The sequence below is a fragment of the Heteronotia binoei genome, chromosome 7, assembly GCF_032191835.1.
Source record: "Heteronotia binoei isolate CCM8104 ecotype False Entrance Well chromosome 7, APGP_CSIRO_Hbin_v1, whole genome shotgun sequence".
NCBI lineage: Eukaryota > Metazoa > Chordata > Lepidosauria > Squamata > Gekkonidae > Heteronotia > Heteronotia binoei.
Window position 1 is genome coordinate 112,440,494 of NC_083229.1, and position 16,565 is coordinate 112,457,058.

Below are 16,565 nucleotides of genomic sequence, written 5' to 3' on the forward strand. Positions count from 1 at the left end.
GGATGTGTTGCTGGCGATCAAGGTAATTCATGCCATAGTATTCCCAGTACTATGTGGGGGTGTGAAAGCTGGGCAATGAAGAAAGCTGACAATTGATTCATTTAAAATCTGGTGTTGGAGAAGAGTTTTATGGTTGCTATGGATGGCCAAAAAGATAAATCATAGAGTTGGAAGGGACCTCCAAGGGTATCTAGTCCAACCCCCTGCACAATGCAGGAACTTCTCAAATACGCCCCACACACACACACACTCATACATCCTCAGTGACCAGTGTTCACAACTTTAATGCCAGTAGCTCACAAAGTAGAATTTTTGCTTTACAGCTTAGAAGGAGCATTGCCAGTGACCTTTGCTCCATGCCCGGAAGATGGCAAAAAACCTCCAGGATCGCTGGCCAAACTGGCCTGGAGGAAAAATGGCTGACTGACCTCAGTGGGTTCCAGATCAAGCCAGAACTCTCCCCAGAAGCTAAAATGTCAGAAGCGACTTGACAGTGCTTAACGTAGGAGCTGAATATTGCTCATTTTGCTTTTTCACATCGAAACTGGTGGTGAAAGGAGGATGTGTGTTTCTTCACACTTGAACACATGAAGCTGCCTTGTTCTGAGTCAGAAGACTCCTAGTCTCCCAAAGTCGGTATCATCGCCTCTGACTGGCAGTGGTTCTCCTGACCCTTAGGCAAAGTCCTGTCACATCAGTGGCTACTGGATCCATTTACCAAGAGAGGCCATGGATTAGGCTTCCCAACCTTCCCGCCCTGGCAGGGGACCCCAGGATTTCCACCCTCTTCCCCCGCTCCCCCAAAAAACGGAAGCGGGGGGAGGGGGTGGAAACGGCGCCGGGGAGCATGGCCAGCCGCTGCATCCCGGAGCTGGCGAGGCCGCCGTGCCGCGCTGCTGCTGCCCCCTCCCCTCCCACCGCAGCTGCTCCTCCGAGATGAGCCCAGGCTGAGCCCATCTCAGAGGAGCAGCCAAGAGGCAGCAGCAGCGCAGGGGAGGGCGAGGCAGGCCAGGAGCATGGCGAGCCGCCGCGCCGCTGCCGCCTCTTCTCCGCTCACCGTGGCTGCTCCTCCGAGATGGGCTCAGCCTGAGCCCATCTCGGAGGAGCAGCCACGGCGAGCAGAGAAGAGGCATCAGCGGCGTCGCACGCTCCGAGACGGGGCGGCTCGCCGTTTCCCCCCTCCCCCCTAGCCCCACCCCAGTGTCTCCTGGCTCCACTCCCAAAGTCTCCTGGCTCCACCCCCAAAGTCCCCAGATATTTTTGGGGTTGGACTTGGGAACCCTACCATGGATTGGCCTGAGAGTTTGCCAGATAACAGGCAGTGGTACAGCCAGTGTGATATTGCGGTTAGAGAGCTGCACTGGAAGCTGGGAGACACCCATTCAAATCCCCCCTTCTGCCACAGAAGCTCACAGGGTGACCTGGGCTCAGCCTAACCTACCTACCTCACAGGCTTGTTGTGAGGATGAAATGGAAGAGAAGAGAATAATGTCAGCCATCTTGGGTACCCAGTGGGGACAAAGGCAGGGTATAAATGAAGTGGGTCCAGGGCTTTTTTTGTAGCAGGAACTCCTCTGCATGTTAGGCCACACACCCCTGATGTAGGCAATCCTCCAAGAGCTTACAGGGCTCTTACTACAAGGCTTACTATAAGCTCCAGGACTGGCTACATCAGGGGTGTGTGGCCTAATATGCAAAGGAGCTCCTGCTATAAAAAAAGCTCCACGTGGGTCAGTGGCCCAAAGGCTGCTGGGACCCAGCCCTTATGAGCTGCTTCCGCTGCCTGTTGTGTGCAAAACCCATCTGAGTTCCTGTTGCAGAGGCATCTCCGTCTGTGAGGGGCAAGGCAGGACACTTCCCACCAGAGGCCCTCAGGAATGTACAGGAGGTGTTGGGCCTCTTCAGCCCTAGCTAATTGACTGATAAATATACAAGAGAGTCTGGCTGCTTGTCATGATAGAAACTGGGGCTCCATTATCTGACAAGTGAACAGCTTCTTAGTGGAGGGAGGGCTGCAGTGGTCCTATTTCGCTCCTTGGAGGCCCTCTGCGGTGTACAGCAAGCTGGGGGGCTGCTGTTTAGTAAGGACAGGTGTAAGCCAGGAAGTGCTCTGGCATTGATAGAGCTGCCAACGTCCAGGTGGTGTGGCAACAAAAGTGAGAATCACTGAAGATTTGGTAGGAGAAAAAAGGCACTGCCTCCATGTAATTATGTCCCAAGAGCTCTCTTCCCTTCTTCTCTTCACCACACCTTGTGTGGTAGGTGATGCTGAGAGAGTTCTGAGAGAACTGTGACTGGCCCAAGATCACCCAGCAGGCTACATGTGGAGGGGTGGGGGATAAAACCAGGCCTTCCAGTTTAAAGAACAACACGCTTAACCTCTATATCACACTCAGGGCCGGCTCGCCCACTGGGCAAACTAGACAGTTGCCTAGGCCGCAGGCAGGGTGGGGCCACTGAATTCAGCCTCCCCCCCTTCCCCCTAGGCAAATGCCTCGTTTGCCCATTCCCCAGCCTCCTCTTCCTTTTCTTCCCCACCCCAGGTCTATTTCAATGCCCAGAACCATGGTTGAGCACCATTCTCCGAGGCTATCTAAAGAAGAACTGCAGATTTATACCCCGCCCTTCTCTCTGAATCAGAGACTCAGAGCGGCTTACCATCTCCTATATCTTCTCCCCCCACAACAGACACTCTGTGAGGTGGGTGGGGCTGAGAGGGCTCTCACAGCAGCTGCCCTTTCAAGGACAACCTCTGCCAGAGCTATGGCTAACCCAAGGCCATTCCAGCCGGTGCAAGTGAAGGAGTGAGGAATCAAACCCAGTTCTCCCAGATAAGAGCCCGCGCACTTAACCACTACACCAAAAGGCACACACACCCTGCCGATCAGCTGATCAGCGGGTAAAACCGTGTGGCGCACTCACTGTCAGTGCTGGGGCAGGCTAGTAGCAGCAGGAAGGACCAGCATCCTGAAAGGGCGCTGCCGCTGCTGACTCCTCCCCACTTCCTGTGGAGGGGAGCTGCGGGCTGCGAGTCTGCCTAGGGCGCCATAAGCCCTCGGGTCAGTGCTGACCACACTGGTTCTCAGCCAAGAATCAATAAGGCTTACAGATGCTTAACTTTCAAGAACAGCTGAAGAAAGTTAGAGAACTGGATGGATGAGTTAGGTCTGCCACTTTCCAAAAGGCCCCAAATGTAACAAGGTTAGACACATACTGGAAGTTATCATTGAGGTGAATTGTGTTAAGTCAGTAGCAGGACTACTACTGAATAAAATTTGTTACTCGGAATAATATTTTGCGCCGAATAATATGTTGTAGCTTTGTCAGGATCATGACCAGTGCCCATGCCTGAAATGGACCAGATTTTTAAGGTTATTCTGCTTTAAACCGTGACAGGACTTTGGCCTTTCCTGCCACCAAAATCAAGTTCTCAGGTGCGCCTTTTCCTCCTGACCAGACGGCTGCACTGTTGCTCTTCTGAATAAAAGAAAAAGAACAACGTCTTATTGGCAGAAAAGCCCAACATAATTGCAAACCTTATTAGCAGGGAATTCATGAGGCCGTGTTCTCCCCCCCCAAAAAACCCCCCTAAGAATATCGTAATCAGGGAAACATGTTTTAGCTGTTTAGCAAAAGGGGTCAAATCCATTTAGATGGAATTCCAGTCTTGCAAGAGCAACAATAGCAGGAAACCTGGGGGGGGAGAGGGGGGGTTCTCTGGGCTGCCTTTGGCCTGCAAGTCTCTGACAGAGGATTGTTGAAAGACTTGGCTGCCCCTCAGCCGCTTTCTCTTTCTTTGTTCTGGAATGCTGTGATTCTTCCACACACAATGGAAACCTGGGGCTCAAGGCAAATGAAGCAAAATTACAGGAACCTTTCCTTTTCTTATTAAAAAAAAAAAATTGGCTCGTTACCCTCAGTCTGGGCCGTACATTATTCAGTTTAACCTGACAAGAACGCATAAATGCATTTCTCCAGTTGAACAGCTAAGGAAATTTTGGTTCGCCTGTTCAAAATGAATGCCCAGATTTTTTTTTAAAAAAAGCATCTACTTGGCTTGGTCCGTACATTGTGTTAATCAACGTCGAATGCTTTGGTTGTCCAATAGGGCATCAGAACTAGTGTTAATGTGCATGGTTGCATATATGCATGCATACCTGGCAAATTTATTTTGATCCACTTTCTGAAATATTCTGGAAAAATTCCCTAGGCTGAAAATGGTTGAAGAACAGGCTAGTCCAGGGGTGGCCAAACTTGCTTAACATAAGAGCCACATAGAATAAATGTCAGAAGTTTGAGAGCCACAAGACGTGAACATCAAGCTTGAGAGCCACAACTCATGGACATCAGATGTTTGAGAGCCACAAGATGTGAACATCAGAAGCTTGAGAGCCACAAGTCATGGACATCAGATGTTTGAGAGCCACAAGACGTGAACATCAGAAGCTTGAGAGCCACAAGTCATGGACATCAGATGTTTGAGAGCCACAAGACGTGAACATCAGAAGCTTGAGAGCCACAAGTCATGGACATCAGATGTTTGAGAGCCACAAGACGTGAACATCAGAAGCTTGAGAGCCACAAGTCATGGACATCAGATGTTTGAGAGCCACAAGACGTGAACATCAGAAGCTTGAGAGCCACAAGTCATGGACATCAGATGTTTGAGAGCCACAAGACGTGAACATCAGAAGCTTGAGAGCCACAAGACATGAACATCAGATGTTTGAGAGCCACAAGATGTGAACATCAGATGTTTGAGGGAAGGAAGGAAGGAAAATAGATGGAGGGAGGAAGAGGTAGAAAGAATGCAATTTCAACTTTAAATGCATTCTCCAAGCTGCCAGCCGTCTTGGCTTGGAGAAGTGATTTAAAGAGAGAAATACCGTTTTCAAGTTGGTCACCAGGGTGGTGGTGGCTTCAAAACCCACACAATAAGTGTGAAAGAGCCACATGTGGCTCCCGAGCCACAGTTTGGCCACCCTTGGGCTAGTCCAACTATAGACTGGCTCACAAGCTTTTAAAAATAGCTTTGCTCTGTTGACTAGGAAGAAGCAGGGCCGGTGGGAGTAGGCAAAGTAGGCAGTTGCCTAGAGCGCCTCCCCTCCCCGACACATGACTGGCTCCTGACCACTGTCACCTTGTCCTCTCCCATCACCAAACTGCCTCAACAAAGCCATGCCCCCCCTCTCTCCAATGTACGACTTGACCTCCCACCTCATCCTATCCTGCCACCCTCCTTCCTGGCATGGCTGGCAAGCACTTATTCTCACAATTTTTTAAATAACTTATCACATTTTTTTGAAAAATTAAAAATCAGTAAATTAAAAATGTGAAAAGCTTTCAAGTGGCACTCTTCATTTTCCCTATATTTTTTAATAATGGGGGGGGGGGTGCTAGTGGGTGATTCGCCTAGGGCGCCAGAAAGCCTAGCACCGGCCCTGGGAAGAAGTATGCACCAAACAAACGAGAACATTTGGAAGCCCTATTGATTTTAATCAGTGAGTTAAGAACCTCCTTCAGTCTTTTCCACTGAAGTCGATGGGACTTAAAAGTACTTAACTGTAGGTGAACCATGCTCATTTCTTTCTGAGGTGTTTAGTAAAGCTACTACCAGGGCTTTTTTTTTGAGCAGGAACGCACATGAATGCAGTTCCAGCTGGCTTGGCATCAGGGGCTGTGGCCTAATATGCAAATGAGTTCCTGCTGGGCCTTTTCCTACAAAATAGCCCTGGCTACTACCAATGCACTTCAAACAGGAAGTCTGAGGCTGGAGGGTGGGCGAGTGGCCTGTTGGTAGGACATCAGCTGTGCATGCAGAAGGTCTCCAGTTAATTCCCCAGCATCTCCAATTCAAGTTGGAATTAAACCTCATCGGTGGAATTAAACCTCATCCAAATTGCAGTGCAGACGGAAACACACATCTTATCCTCACTCTGTAGTGTGATGAGGCCGGGAGAACCATCCAAATATGCCTCATAGCGTTCGAGTCTTTAGAAGATGAAGAAGATATTGCGATTTATACCCCACCCTACACTCTGAATCTCAGAGTGGCTTACAATCGCCTTTCCCTTCCTCCCCCAGAACAGACGCCCTGTGAGGTAGATGGGGCTGAGAGAGCTCTCCCAGAATAATTGCTATAATAAAACCTTACTCCTGTCAGACTTAAAATTACTTTCTCTTATGTGGCCACAATGGCATGATGAAGATTTCCATCTGTCTGCTTTATATTTTGGTTTTTTCCCCATTTTTTGTGGGGGGGGAAATAGTTTCTCTTTTTTTGTGGGGGGTGAAATCTTAGATTCAGCAAAATTCTCACAGGGAGTTTGAATAATGAAGTCCAGAAGCAAGTATTGGGGAGGGGAGGGGGTAAGAAAGAAAGAGCAATAAAATTTAGAAGTTCTGGGTCTCTGCTCCTGTAAGCTCCTGCCCAAAATGAGGCCTGTCTACACCCATTTTGCAGTGATTATTCATGACCCTAATAAAAGGATTTCACAGTCATTCAAATGCTTCATTGTGAAATTTCTGTGTCAAATTAGATCAGTGATTTTAGCCATTTCAGCACTTTATCCGTATTTTTGTTAGTTCCGTCTGAGCTGGCAGTGAGTAAACAATGCCAGAATTCAGCAGTTAATATCTTGGCAGCTGTTAACAAACTAAGATGCCCTTAAAACACTTTTAAAGAAATAGCAGTAGTGGGAGAGCAGAGAAGGAGCAATGGGGAGAATTGTACACTGTCTCTAAAGTTGGACAAATCTTCCCCATTATCAGGGATGCCCGGGTGTTCTAGGAATGACGTGAGGTGCTTTTCCTCAACAATGTTTTCCTTCTGCCCCACTGTACAAACAGTTTGCACTGAATGAACTCAGGTGGCTGGAATGAACGCAGAGGAAATGCTTCTGTACAACAGCAGATGGCAAAGGCTTTAAACAGGAAGATGCTATTTTATGCAGACATCGTAACAACGCATTTGTAGGAAGAGTCAACACATTCCACCACAAATGAATCTTCACATTAAAAATGAGTGACTCAGGTCATCCCCTTTACAACGGCTAGATGGAAAGCTGAGGTACCTAATAGGAGAAAGACAGGAATGTTATTTCATAGCTAACTTGTGCTTGGATCTGTTGCAATGCACATCTTCAATGTGAGTTACACGTACACAGGGCTTTTTTTTTGTAGCCGGAACTCCTTTGCATATTAGGCCACACACCCCTGATGTAGCCAGTCCTCCAAGAGCTTACAGTAGGCCCTGTAAGAAGAGCCTTGTAAACTCCAGGAGGATTGGCTACATCAGGGAGGTGTAGTCTAATATGCAAAGGAGTTCCTGCTTCAAAAAAAAAGGCCCTGCAGGTACCAATATACTCTCATGTACACACGGAGCATGAATTTATTTTGACTTTATTCAGGGCTTTTTTTGTAGCAGGAACTCCTTGGCATATTTGGCCACACACCCCAATGTAGCCAATCCTCCCAAGAGCTTACAGTAGGCCCTGTACTAAGAGACCTGAAAGCTCTTGGAGGATTGGCTACATCATGGCCTAATAGGCAAAGGAATACCTGCCACCAAAAAAAGAAAAGAAAAGCCCTGACTATTTATAGTCCACCTTTCCCACTGAGACTTAAGGCAGATTGCATGGTGTCAGTCAGTACAATCCATTCGATGTGACATCTGAAAAGCTGCATGATCTGACTAGGATTACAGAAATTTGAAACAAAGCAAAAAGAAATTAAACATGGTCTGTGAAACAATGCAGGAGGAGGTATTATGTAAATAGAAGAGAATATGTGGGGGGGGGGCAGGATAATGCGTACAGCAGAGCATACACAGTGGTCTGAGCCAGTGTTTCCCAACCTGTGGGTCAGGAACACAAAAGTTAGTCTGAAAGTGTGTTGCAGTCCAGCCTTCCCTAGTGGCCACCCCCTCCTTTCACCTGTTCTCTTTCGTTTTTTTGGAGACCAAGATCTGTATCTTCCATGCCACACATTAGCTGATATTTTTCCTTCATTGCACATATGTACTGTTTAAGTAAAATGTGTTCTGAGGGTTACATCAGTTTGGTGCAGAGACAGTTTGGTGTAGTGCTTAAGTGTGCGGACTCTTATCAGGGAGAACCGGGTTTGATTCCCCACTCCTCCACTTGCACCTGCTGGAATGGCCGTGGGTCAGCCACAGCTCTTGAAGGTGACGTCCTTGAAAGGGCAGCTTCTGGAGAGCTCTCTTAGCCCCACCTACCTCACAGAGTGTCTGGGAGAACCGGGTTTGATTCCCCACTCCTCCACTTGCACCTGCTGGAATGGCCGTGGGTCAGCCACAGCTCTTGAAGGTGACGTCCTTGAAAGGGCAGCTTCTGGAGAGCTCTCTTAGCCCCACCTACCTCACAGAGTGTCTGGGAGAACCGGGTTTGATTCCCCACTCCTCCACTTGCACCTGCTGGAATGGCCGTGGGTCAGCCACAGCTCTTGAAGGTGACGTCCTTGAAAGGGCAGCTTCTGGAGAGCTCTCTTAGCCCCACCTACCTCACAGAGTGTCTGTTGTGGGGAGGGGAAGGTAAAGGAGATTGTAGGTTGCTCTGAGATTCAAAGTGAAGGATGGGGTATAAATCCAATATCATCACCACCACCACTATCATCATCGCCACCTCCTCCTCCTCAGATGGGAAGAGACCCCTGATCTCCATGGCAGAACCGGATTTACATGTTTTTTGAGGGGGGGGAATTAAAAAATGATGCACCCTTATAGCCCCATAGAATATAACGGACTCCATACCCAATTTGGCACCCCCCCTCTGTCGGTGCCCGGGGCAAGCACCCACCTCTGCCCCCCCCCTAAATCCGGCCCTGCCTGGATACACCCAGGGGTGGCATTCTAGCAGGAGCTCCTTTGCATATTAGGCCACACATCCCTGTCGTAGCCAATCCTCCAAGAGCTTACAAATAACAGCCTTATGAGCTCTTGGAGGATTGGCTGCATCAGGGGTGTGTGGCCTAGGGTTGCCAAGTCCAATTCAAGAAATATCTGGGGACTTTGGGGGTGGAGCCAGGAGCAAGGGTGTGACAAGCATAACTGAACTCCAAGGGAGTTCTGGCCATCACATTTAAAGGGACAGCACACCTTTTTAAATGCTTTCCTTCCATAGGAAATAATGAAGGATAGGGGCACCTTCTTTTGGGGCTCATAGAATTGGACACCCTGGTCCAATTGTTTTGAAACTTGGAGGGTATTTTGGGGAGAGGCGCTAGATGCTATACTGAAAATGTGGCACCTCTACCTCAAAAAATAGCTCCCCCAGAGCCCACAATAGCCACAGATCAATTCCCCATTATTCCCTATGGGAATCGTTCTCCATAGGGAATAATTGCCCAGTAGACATTTCCCTCCCCCACCCCCACCCCCTTTCTGATGATCCTAAAGCGGGGTGGGGGGCTCCAAACCTGGGGATTGGCAACCCTCTCTCTCTCTCTAACACACACACACAAACTGGGTCTGGTTCCTCCACAATAGGGTTGCCACCCCAGGTGGGGGCAGGGGATCCCCTGATTTGGAGGCCCTCTCTCCGCTTCAGGGTTGTCAGAAAGCGGGAGGGGGGGGGGAGGGAAATGTCTGCTGAGAACTCTATTATTCCCTATGGAGATTTATTCCCATAGAAAATCATGGAGAATCGATCTGCGGGTATCCGGGGCTCTGGGGGGGCTGTTTTTTGGGGTAGATGCACCAAATTTTCTGTATAGAATCTAGTGCCTCTCCCCAAAATATCCCCCAAGTTTCAAAAATATTGGACCAGGGGGTCCAATTCTATGAGCCCCAAAAGAAGGTGCCCCTATCCTTCATTATTTCCTATGGAAGGAAGGCATTGAAAAGGTGTGCCGTCCCTTTAAATGTGATGGCCAGAACTCCCTTTGGAGTTCAATTATGCTCGTCACAGCCTTGATCTTGACTCCACCCCTAATGTCTCCTGGCTCCACCCCCCAAAGTCTCCTGGCTCCACCCCCAAAGTCTCCTGGCTCCACCCCCAAAGTCCCCAGATATTTTTGAATTGGACTTGGCAACCCTAAGCAGTGGTGTTGGCACATGATCAGCCTCATGTCCTAGCAGAGATCCCCCATGGCGCTTTATGGCTATAGTGCAGAAGATGTGCAGCTCCGGCTAAACACTGCTGACTGGCAGTGCAGACGGGGGAATTCTCTGCTTCAATGCAAGGGTGGAATTATTTAGGCCAGGGACAAGGCTCCCCTGGCCCCTCACAGGAAGGCTTTTCTGCTTTGAAAGAAGAGGGGTATTTTGTCTCAGCCCCCCCCCCACCCCTTTCACTTTCATGGCCACCTCTTCCCTCTTTCAGCCTCTCTGAATATTAATAGCCAGGGTTTTACAAACTGCCTTTGTACATGGGTCAAGACGCACAGTGGCCTCTGCAAAAAAAAGGACCACACAGCTCTGGAAGCTGTTTGTTTTCAGCGGCTGTCGCTGCGCCAGGAGTGGGTGTGCACTCCCGGCAGTGCCAGATATTGGTTTTGGCAGCCCTCCGAAACATGCACAAGGGCCATTGTTTGCTTCCTGGTAGCAGAATGATTGTTTGGGAGAGGTGGCTGTTTAGAACTGCGGGGAGGCCTCTCGTCTGGCCAGGTCTCCTGTGAGGGCCTAACCTCTGTGGCAGAAGAGCTTTGTCCAAGGCCAACACCCTGCCTGGACTTTGCCCTCCATCTTCCTGCAGCAGTGGCGAGGCCCTCTTTGCGATGTCAGGATCTTGGTAGGGGCTGGAAGGAGTGTCATGGAGCGAGGCAGCCGGCGACAGGGAGTCTGGCTGCCAGAGGTGGATTAACAATTTGGCCAAGTAGGTGCTGGCCTATGGGCCCCCACACCTTTAAGGGCCTCAGGCTGGCTTTTCCCCATTTCCCCCCCTGCTTGCAGCCCTCCCAGCTTGCACCTGCAGCCAGCAACTGAGCTGCTTTTTGCCCGACATACCTGGTGCAGCTGCTGCTGGGATTGTCACCAAGTTTGCCTCTCCCTTGCAGCTTAGTAAAAGGGGCTTTTAAGAAGGTGTCTGCAAACTGCAGCGGGAGCCGTGGGTGGTGGGGTGGGTGCTCAGACTCTGAGATAACTCGTGTGGGGCCCTCCAAGATTTCAACTGCCTAGGGGCCTCATAGGGTTGCCAAGTTTAATTCAAGAAATATCTGGGGACTTTGGGGGTGGAGCCAGGAGACATTAGGGGTGGAGCCAAGATCAAGGCTGTGGCAAGCATAATTGAACTCCAAAGGGAGTTCTGGCCATCACATTTAAAGGGACGGCACACCTTTTCAATGCCTTCCTTCCATAGGAAATAACAAAGGATAGAGGCACCTTCTTTTGGGGCTCATAGAATTGGACCCCCTGGTCCAATCTTTTTGAAATTTGGGGGGTATTTTGGGGAGAGGCACTAGATGCTATACCAAAAATTTGGTGCCTCTATCCCAAAAAACAGCCCCCCCCAGAGCCCCAGATACCTGCAGATCAATTCTCCATGATTTTCTATGGGAATAAATCTCCATAGGGAATAATAGAGTTCCCAGCAGACATTTCCCTCCCCTCCCCCTGCTTTCTGACGACCCTGAAGCGGGGGGAGGGCCTCCAAACCGGGGGATCCCCTGCCCCCACCTGAGGATTGGCAACCCTAGGGCCTCAACTTCCCTGATATGACCCCGGGGCCCGGGAGGAAAGTGGCTGACTGTCTTTCAGAAGCCAATGAGGGCAGCAGGCAGTGTCCAGCCAGGAAGAGTCTGCAGCAAATGGAGGTGGGCTCCATCAAGCCCCAAGACCACCAGCAAGGCTAACATTGCCCTGGGTGTGTGTGTGTCTCAGACCCTCTGGAATGGGCCTAGGCTAAGGTTGCCAGCAGGGGTGGAATTCTAGCAGGAACTCCTTTGCATATTAGGCCACATACCCCTGCTGTAGCCAATCCTCCAAAAGCTTACAAAAAATAACCTTGTAAGCTCTTGGAGGATTGGCTGCATCAGGGGTGTGTGGCCTAATATGCAAAGGAGCTCCTGCTAGAATTCCACCCCTGGTTGCCAGCCTCCAGGTGATGAGAATAGGAAGTGGAATACCAGCTGTCCTGTCCCGCATTTTTACATGGGATTTATGAAAATAAACATTACTGCATTCATTGATTCGATTGATGTCTTCATGATTACTATGAACCAACTATTCAAGGATTGGACTGAGTTTTTCTAAACTGAATTGGCATTTTGTGAATTATCAGTTGTATGTTTAGCCTATCCTATGTATAATAAATGTTTGTTATCACAGTAATTCTGGTCACAGGAACCGTTGGGTCAATGTTGCTAGCCTGCAGGCGATGGCTGGAGATCTCCTGGGATTACAACTGACCTCCAGGTGATGGAGATCAGCTCCCCTGGAGAAGATGGCTGCTTTGGAAGGTGGGCACTAGGGTTGCCAGCCTCCAGGTGGGGCCTGGAGATCTCCCACTTTGACAACTGATCTTCAGCTGGCAGGGATCAGCTCCCCTGGAGAAAATGGCTGCTCCGAAGGAAGGATTCTATGGCATTGCACCATGCTGAGGCCCCTCCCCTCCCTAAACTCCACCCTCTCTTGGCTCCACCCCCAAAGCCTCCAGGCAGTTTCCAACACAGACCTGGTAACCCTAGCACTATAGCGTTGCCTCCCGTTTAACTCCCTCCCCTCCCCTCCCCAAACCCTGCCCTCCTCAGGCTTCACTCCCCAAATCTCCAGATATTTTCCAGCCCAGCGAAGAAGAAGATAGAAGTTAGAAGATATTGGATTTATATCCCACCCTCCACTCCGAATCTCAGAGTCTCAGAGCGGCTCACAATCTCTTGTCAATAACAAGTTTTATTAAATTTTACAGGGAAAATTAGGGGAAGGATCAGGGACAGGATACACAAAATAAAAGAATAGATTACAGTTATTACTACATCAAGAAAAACAAAAGAAGAAGTATAATTCATTATACCTGCAAGTACTCAAAATTAATACATTAACTTTAAAGTCTACAAACTGTTTTATGGATCTTTTGATATTATTGTAAAATCCTCCTTTTTTACCAACTATTTAGTGGCAGATTCCAGATTCTTATCTATCATATCTGTGATCATACAAAACCAAATCTATGTTTCTTTAATTTACATAAAACAACAGAAGGAAGGAAAAAAAAGAAGAGAAAGAACGGTTCAAATTCTGGTCTTCAGTACTAGCTTATTAACCAAGAGGTTTCAATATATAGCAACAGCAGCTGCATCTCTATCTAATTTACAAAGGAATCTCAAGGCTAAACGAAAATAAAACAAGCTTCTCATTAACCATGAAAGGCTTCTGAGTTAGATGGGTACAGTTATAATACTCACAATCAGTCACAATCTTCTTTATCTTCCACCCCCACAACAGACACCCTGTGAGGTGGGTGGGGCTGAGAGGACTCTTACAGCAGCTGCCCTTTCAAGGACAACCTCTGCCAGAGCTATGGCTGACCCAAGGCCATTCCAGCAGCTGCAAGTGGAGGAGTGGGGAATCAAACCCGATTCTCCCAGATAAGAGTCTGCACACTTGGGGCTCCCCAAGAATAAAATCTATGAGAAAGAGGGACTTCTCGATTGCTGCCCCCTATTGGTGGAATCAGTTGCCAGAAGAAGTTAGGGCCTTGTGGACTCTCGCCCAGTTCTGCAAGGCCAGTAAGACGACATTATTCTGGCTGGCCTTTAGTCTGGAATGACTGATATGGGAGTAGGGAATGACATCTTATATACTGAACGCCATCTGAAATGCAATATTTTCAACTGAAAATGTAGCAGGAATTCCAGGAAAAACTGCCAGGCAGGAAACCACGCAGGTTATACTTAAAACAGACTTTTATTGACGCGTCAGAGCTCAATGGTCTCATGACCCAAAAATTGAGCTGCCCGTATTCTTTTCAGGCAAGCATACATACCCTCAAAGCAGATTACATAAAACAGCTTATTAGCATATTGGCATAACAACAGTACTTCCTGCATAGGTGGTAGAATTCTCGTTATCTAGGTACTTTTCTTTTTTTGTTTGAAAACAATTTTATTATTCTGCAATATAGTGTAATAATACTCATCCATTATTAAAAAGTTAATACAAATACATTACATTTTTTCTCCTCCCTCCCCCCCTTTTCGTGACCCCCGACGGTGTATTTTAATTAAAATGCTTAAAAAATAAAAGGTAATTTTATCAATTTAAGAATCTTCATAAAAAAGTCTTATAACCAAAATAGAATAGAATACTTTTCTGACTACAAGCATAGCATATTCTTCCATCACCGATATTTCCTATAAAGGTGGTTAGTTCTGTGAACTAAGGATGTTTCTCACGTCATGGGAACTTTTCTTGCTCTCTATCTACTTTTAGCTTCTGCGGGTCTAACTTCTACAACACTGAGCCTTCAATGGCATATCATTTGACCTATTGATTGCATAATATTTTCCACCTGCCACAATATTAGCACCAGACTGTTCTAATTGCTTATTTTAATGTATAATGTAATGTATGTGAACTGTTCTGATTTTACTGGTTGCTCTGGGCCCGCTCTGGCAGGGAGGGTGGGATATAAATCTAATAAACTTAAACTTAACCACTATACCAAACTGGGTTGCCTAACTAAGGCCAGCAGCCATGGAGGGGGCCAAGCCGGATCAGGCCAATGGCAAGGCTGGAGTCAAGCCTCCAGCCAGCCAGGACGGGGTCAGGAGGAATGAGTGGGAGAAAGAGGAGGGGGGCATTGATGTAATTACCTGCCTTTGACAAAAATAACTGTAGAAAACCAGATGCCATCCAGAGGAAAGCTCCCTTGCCCAAGACACAATGAAATGAAGGTGCAGGATTCTCCAGCAGATCTCTTCCTTTCTTGGGCTAATAAAGTGGCCAAATTTTAAATCAATTGGCACTATACAAAAAATTGCAACCAACTGTTTCAAGATTGAGAGGCTTCTCCCTCACTGCACCTCCCGCCTTCTGCTGCACTGTAGCCAATCAGGGCGGTTATCCCTGGGCCACAGACTGGGAACAAAAGAATATTCTAGTACCTTGCACTCCAGCTAAGGTGGTGAAACTGCAGGATGCTTCCATTTGAGCCTTATTTCTATTAACTAGGCATGCACACACGCCCCATTCCGCATACACATGCTGGTCAGTAGCTGAAACCCTATCATTAGCTTTGATTGGTTAGCAGACAGGGGGGAAAAATAGCACAAGTCCCCAACCCCTGGGCTGTGGACCAGTATCAGTCCATGGCCTGTTAGCAATTGGGCCATGAGTTGTATAATTATTTCATTATATATTACAATGTAATAATGATAATAATATTAAGAAGACGACGACATTGGATTTATATCCTGCCCTCCACTCTGAATTCCAGAGTCTGAGAGCAGCTCACCATCTCCTTTATCTTCCTCACCCACAACAGACACCCTGTGAGGTGGGTGGGGCTGAGAGAGCTCTCCCAGAAGCTGCCCTTTCAAGGACAACTCTGCGAGAGCTATGACTGACCCAAAGCCATTCCAGCAGCTGCAAGTGGAGCAGTGGGAAATCAAACCCGGGTCTCCCAGAGAAGAGTCTTCACACTTAACCACCACACCAAACTAATTGAAATAAAGTGCACAATTGTATCATCCTAAAAGCATTTTGCGCACCCCCTCCTCCCTCCGTGAAAAAATTGTCTTCCACAAAACCGGTCCCTGGTGCCAAAAAGGTTGGGGACTGCTGCCCTATGTAATGTAAAAGAGCAATCAGCCCATTCAGTTGACAATCCTGGTCTGTAGATGGTGCTGTGTGCAAGCAAAATTGTCGCCAGGCGTGAAAGGAACCTGACTTGTGGTTTCTGATGCTCCCCGGAAGAATAGAAGGGAGGGGGAACCACACTGGGGAGCGCTTGGAGGCCAGAGAAGTTTGAAATGAAAGATGCAAACGGAAGGGGAGAAGGAAGGAGCAACAAAACAGAGGAAGAGAAGGCTCGGAATCTAATTGGCAAACCTGTAGCAAATCAGAGGTGCTGGCGTGTGTGGGCTACTTCTAGTTTTTGTATAGATGTATTTTAAAGCCTGCAGTGTCTTTTAGCAAACTGATTGAAAATATAGCTGGTTTGTTAACCAGTGAAAGGGCTGCATTTGCTTTCCCAAGCAATTTTTTTTTTTTTAAGTGGAGTTTTAAGATGGGGCACTTGCCTGATGCTGCAGGACAGTTTTGAAACCTGAACTCTCGCACACACATACACCTCCAGGCCTCAGATTCAGCAGGAGCTCACAGGAGTTCAGCCTGGAGACACTACCTACCTTGTCCATTGAATAGTAGGTGCAACTGCATAACAATCCTTGCATTAGAAGAGCGGGTAGCCAGCCAGCCACCAGGGGCTTTGCTATGTCCCCAGCAGCCCATGCCACCCTTTCTCCATTTATGTGATTTTGGGTGGAGTGTGGCTTGCTGGCCTTTTGACTGGGGGGTGCGGGGTGGCCCAGGAGAGCCCCAGGTGAGCAAGGCCTGCTTGAGCTGGATGGATCTCTAGCCAGCCCAAACAGACCTCGCTCACCCAGGG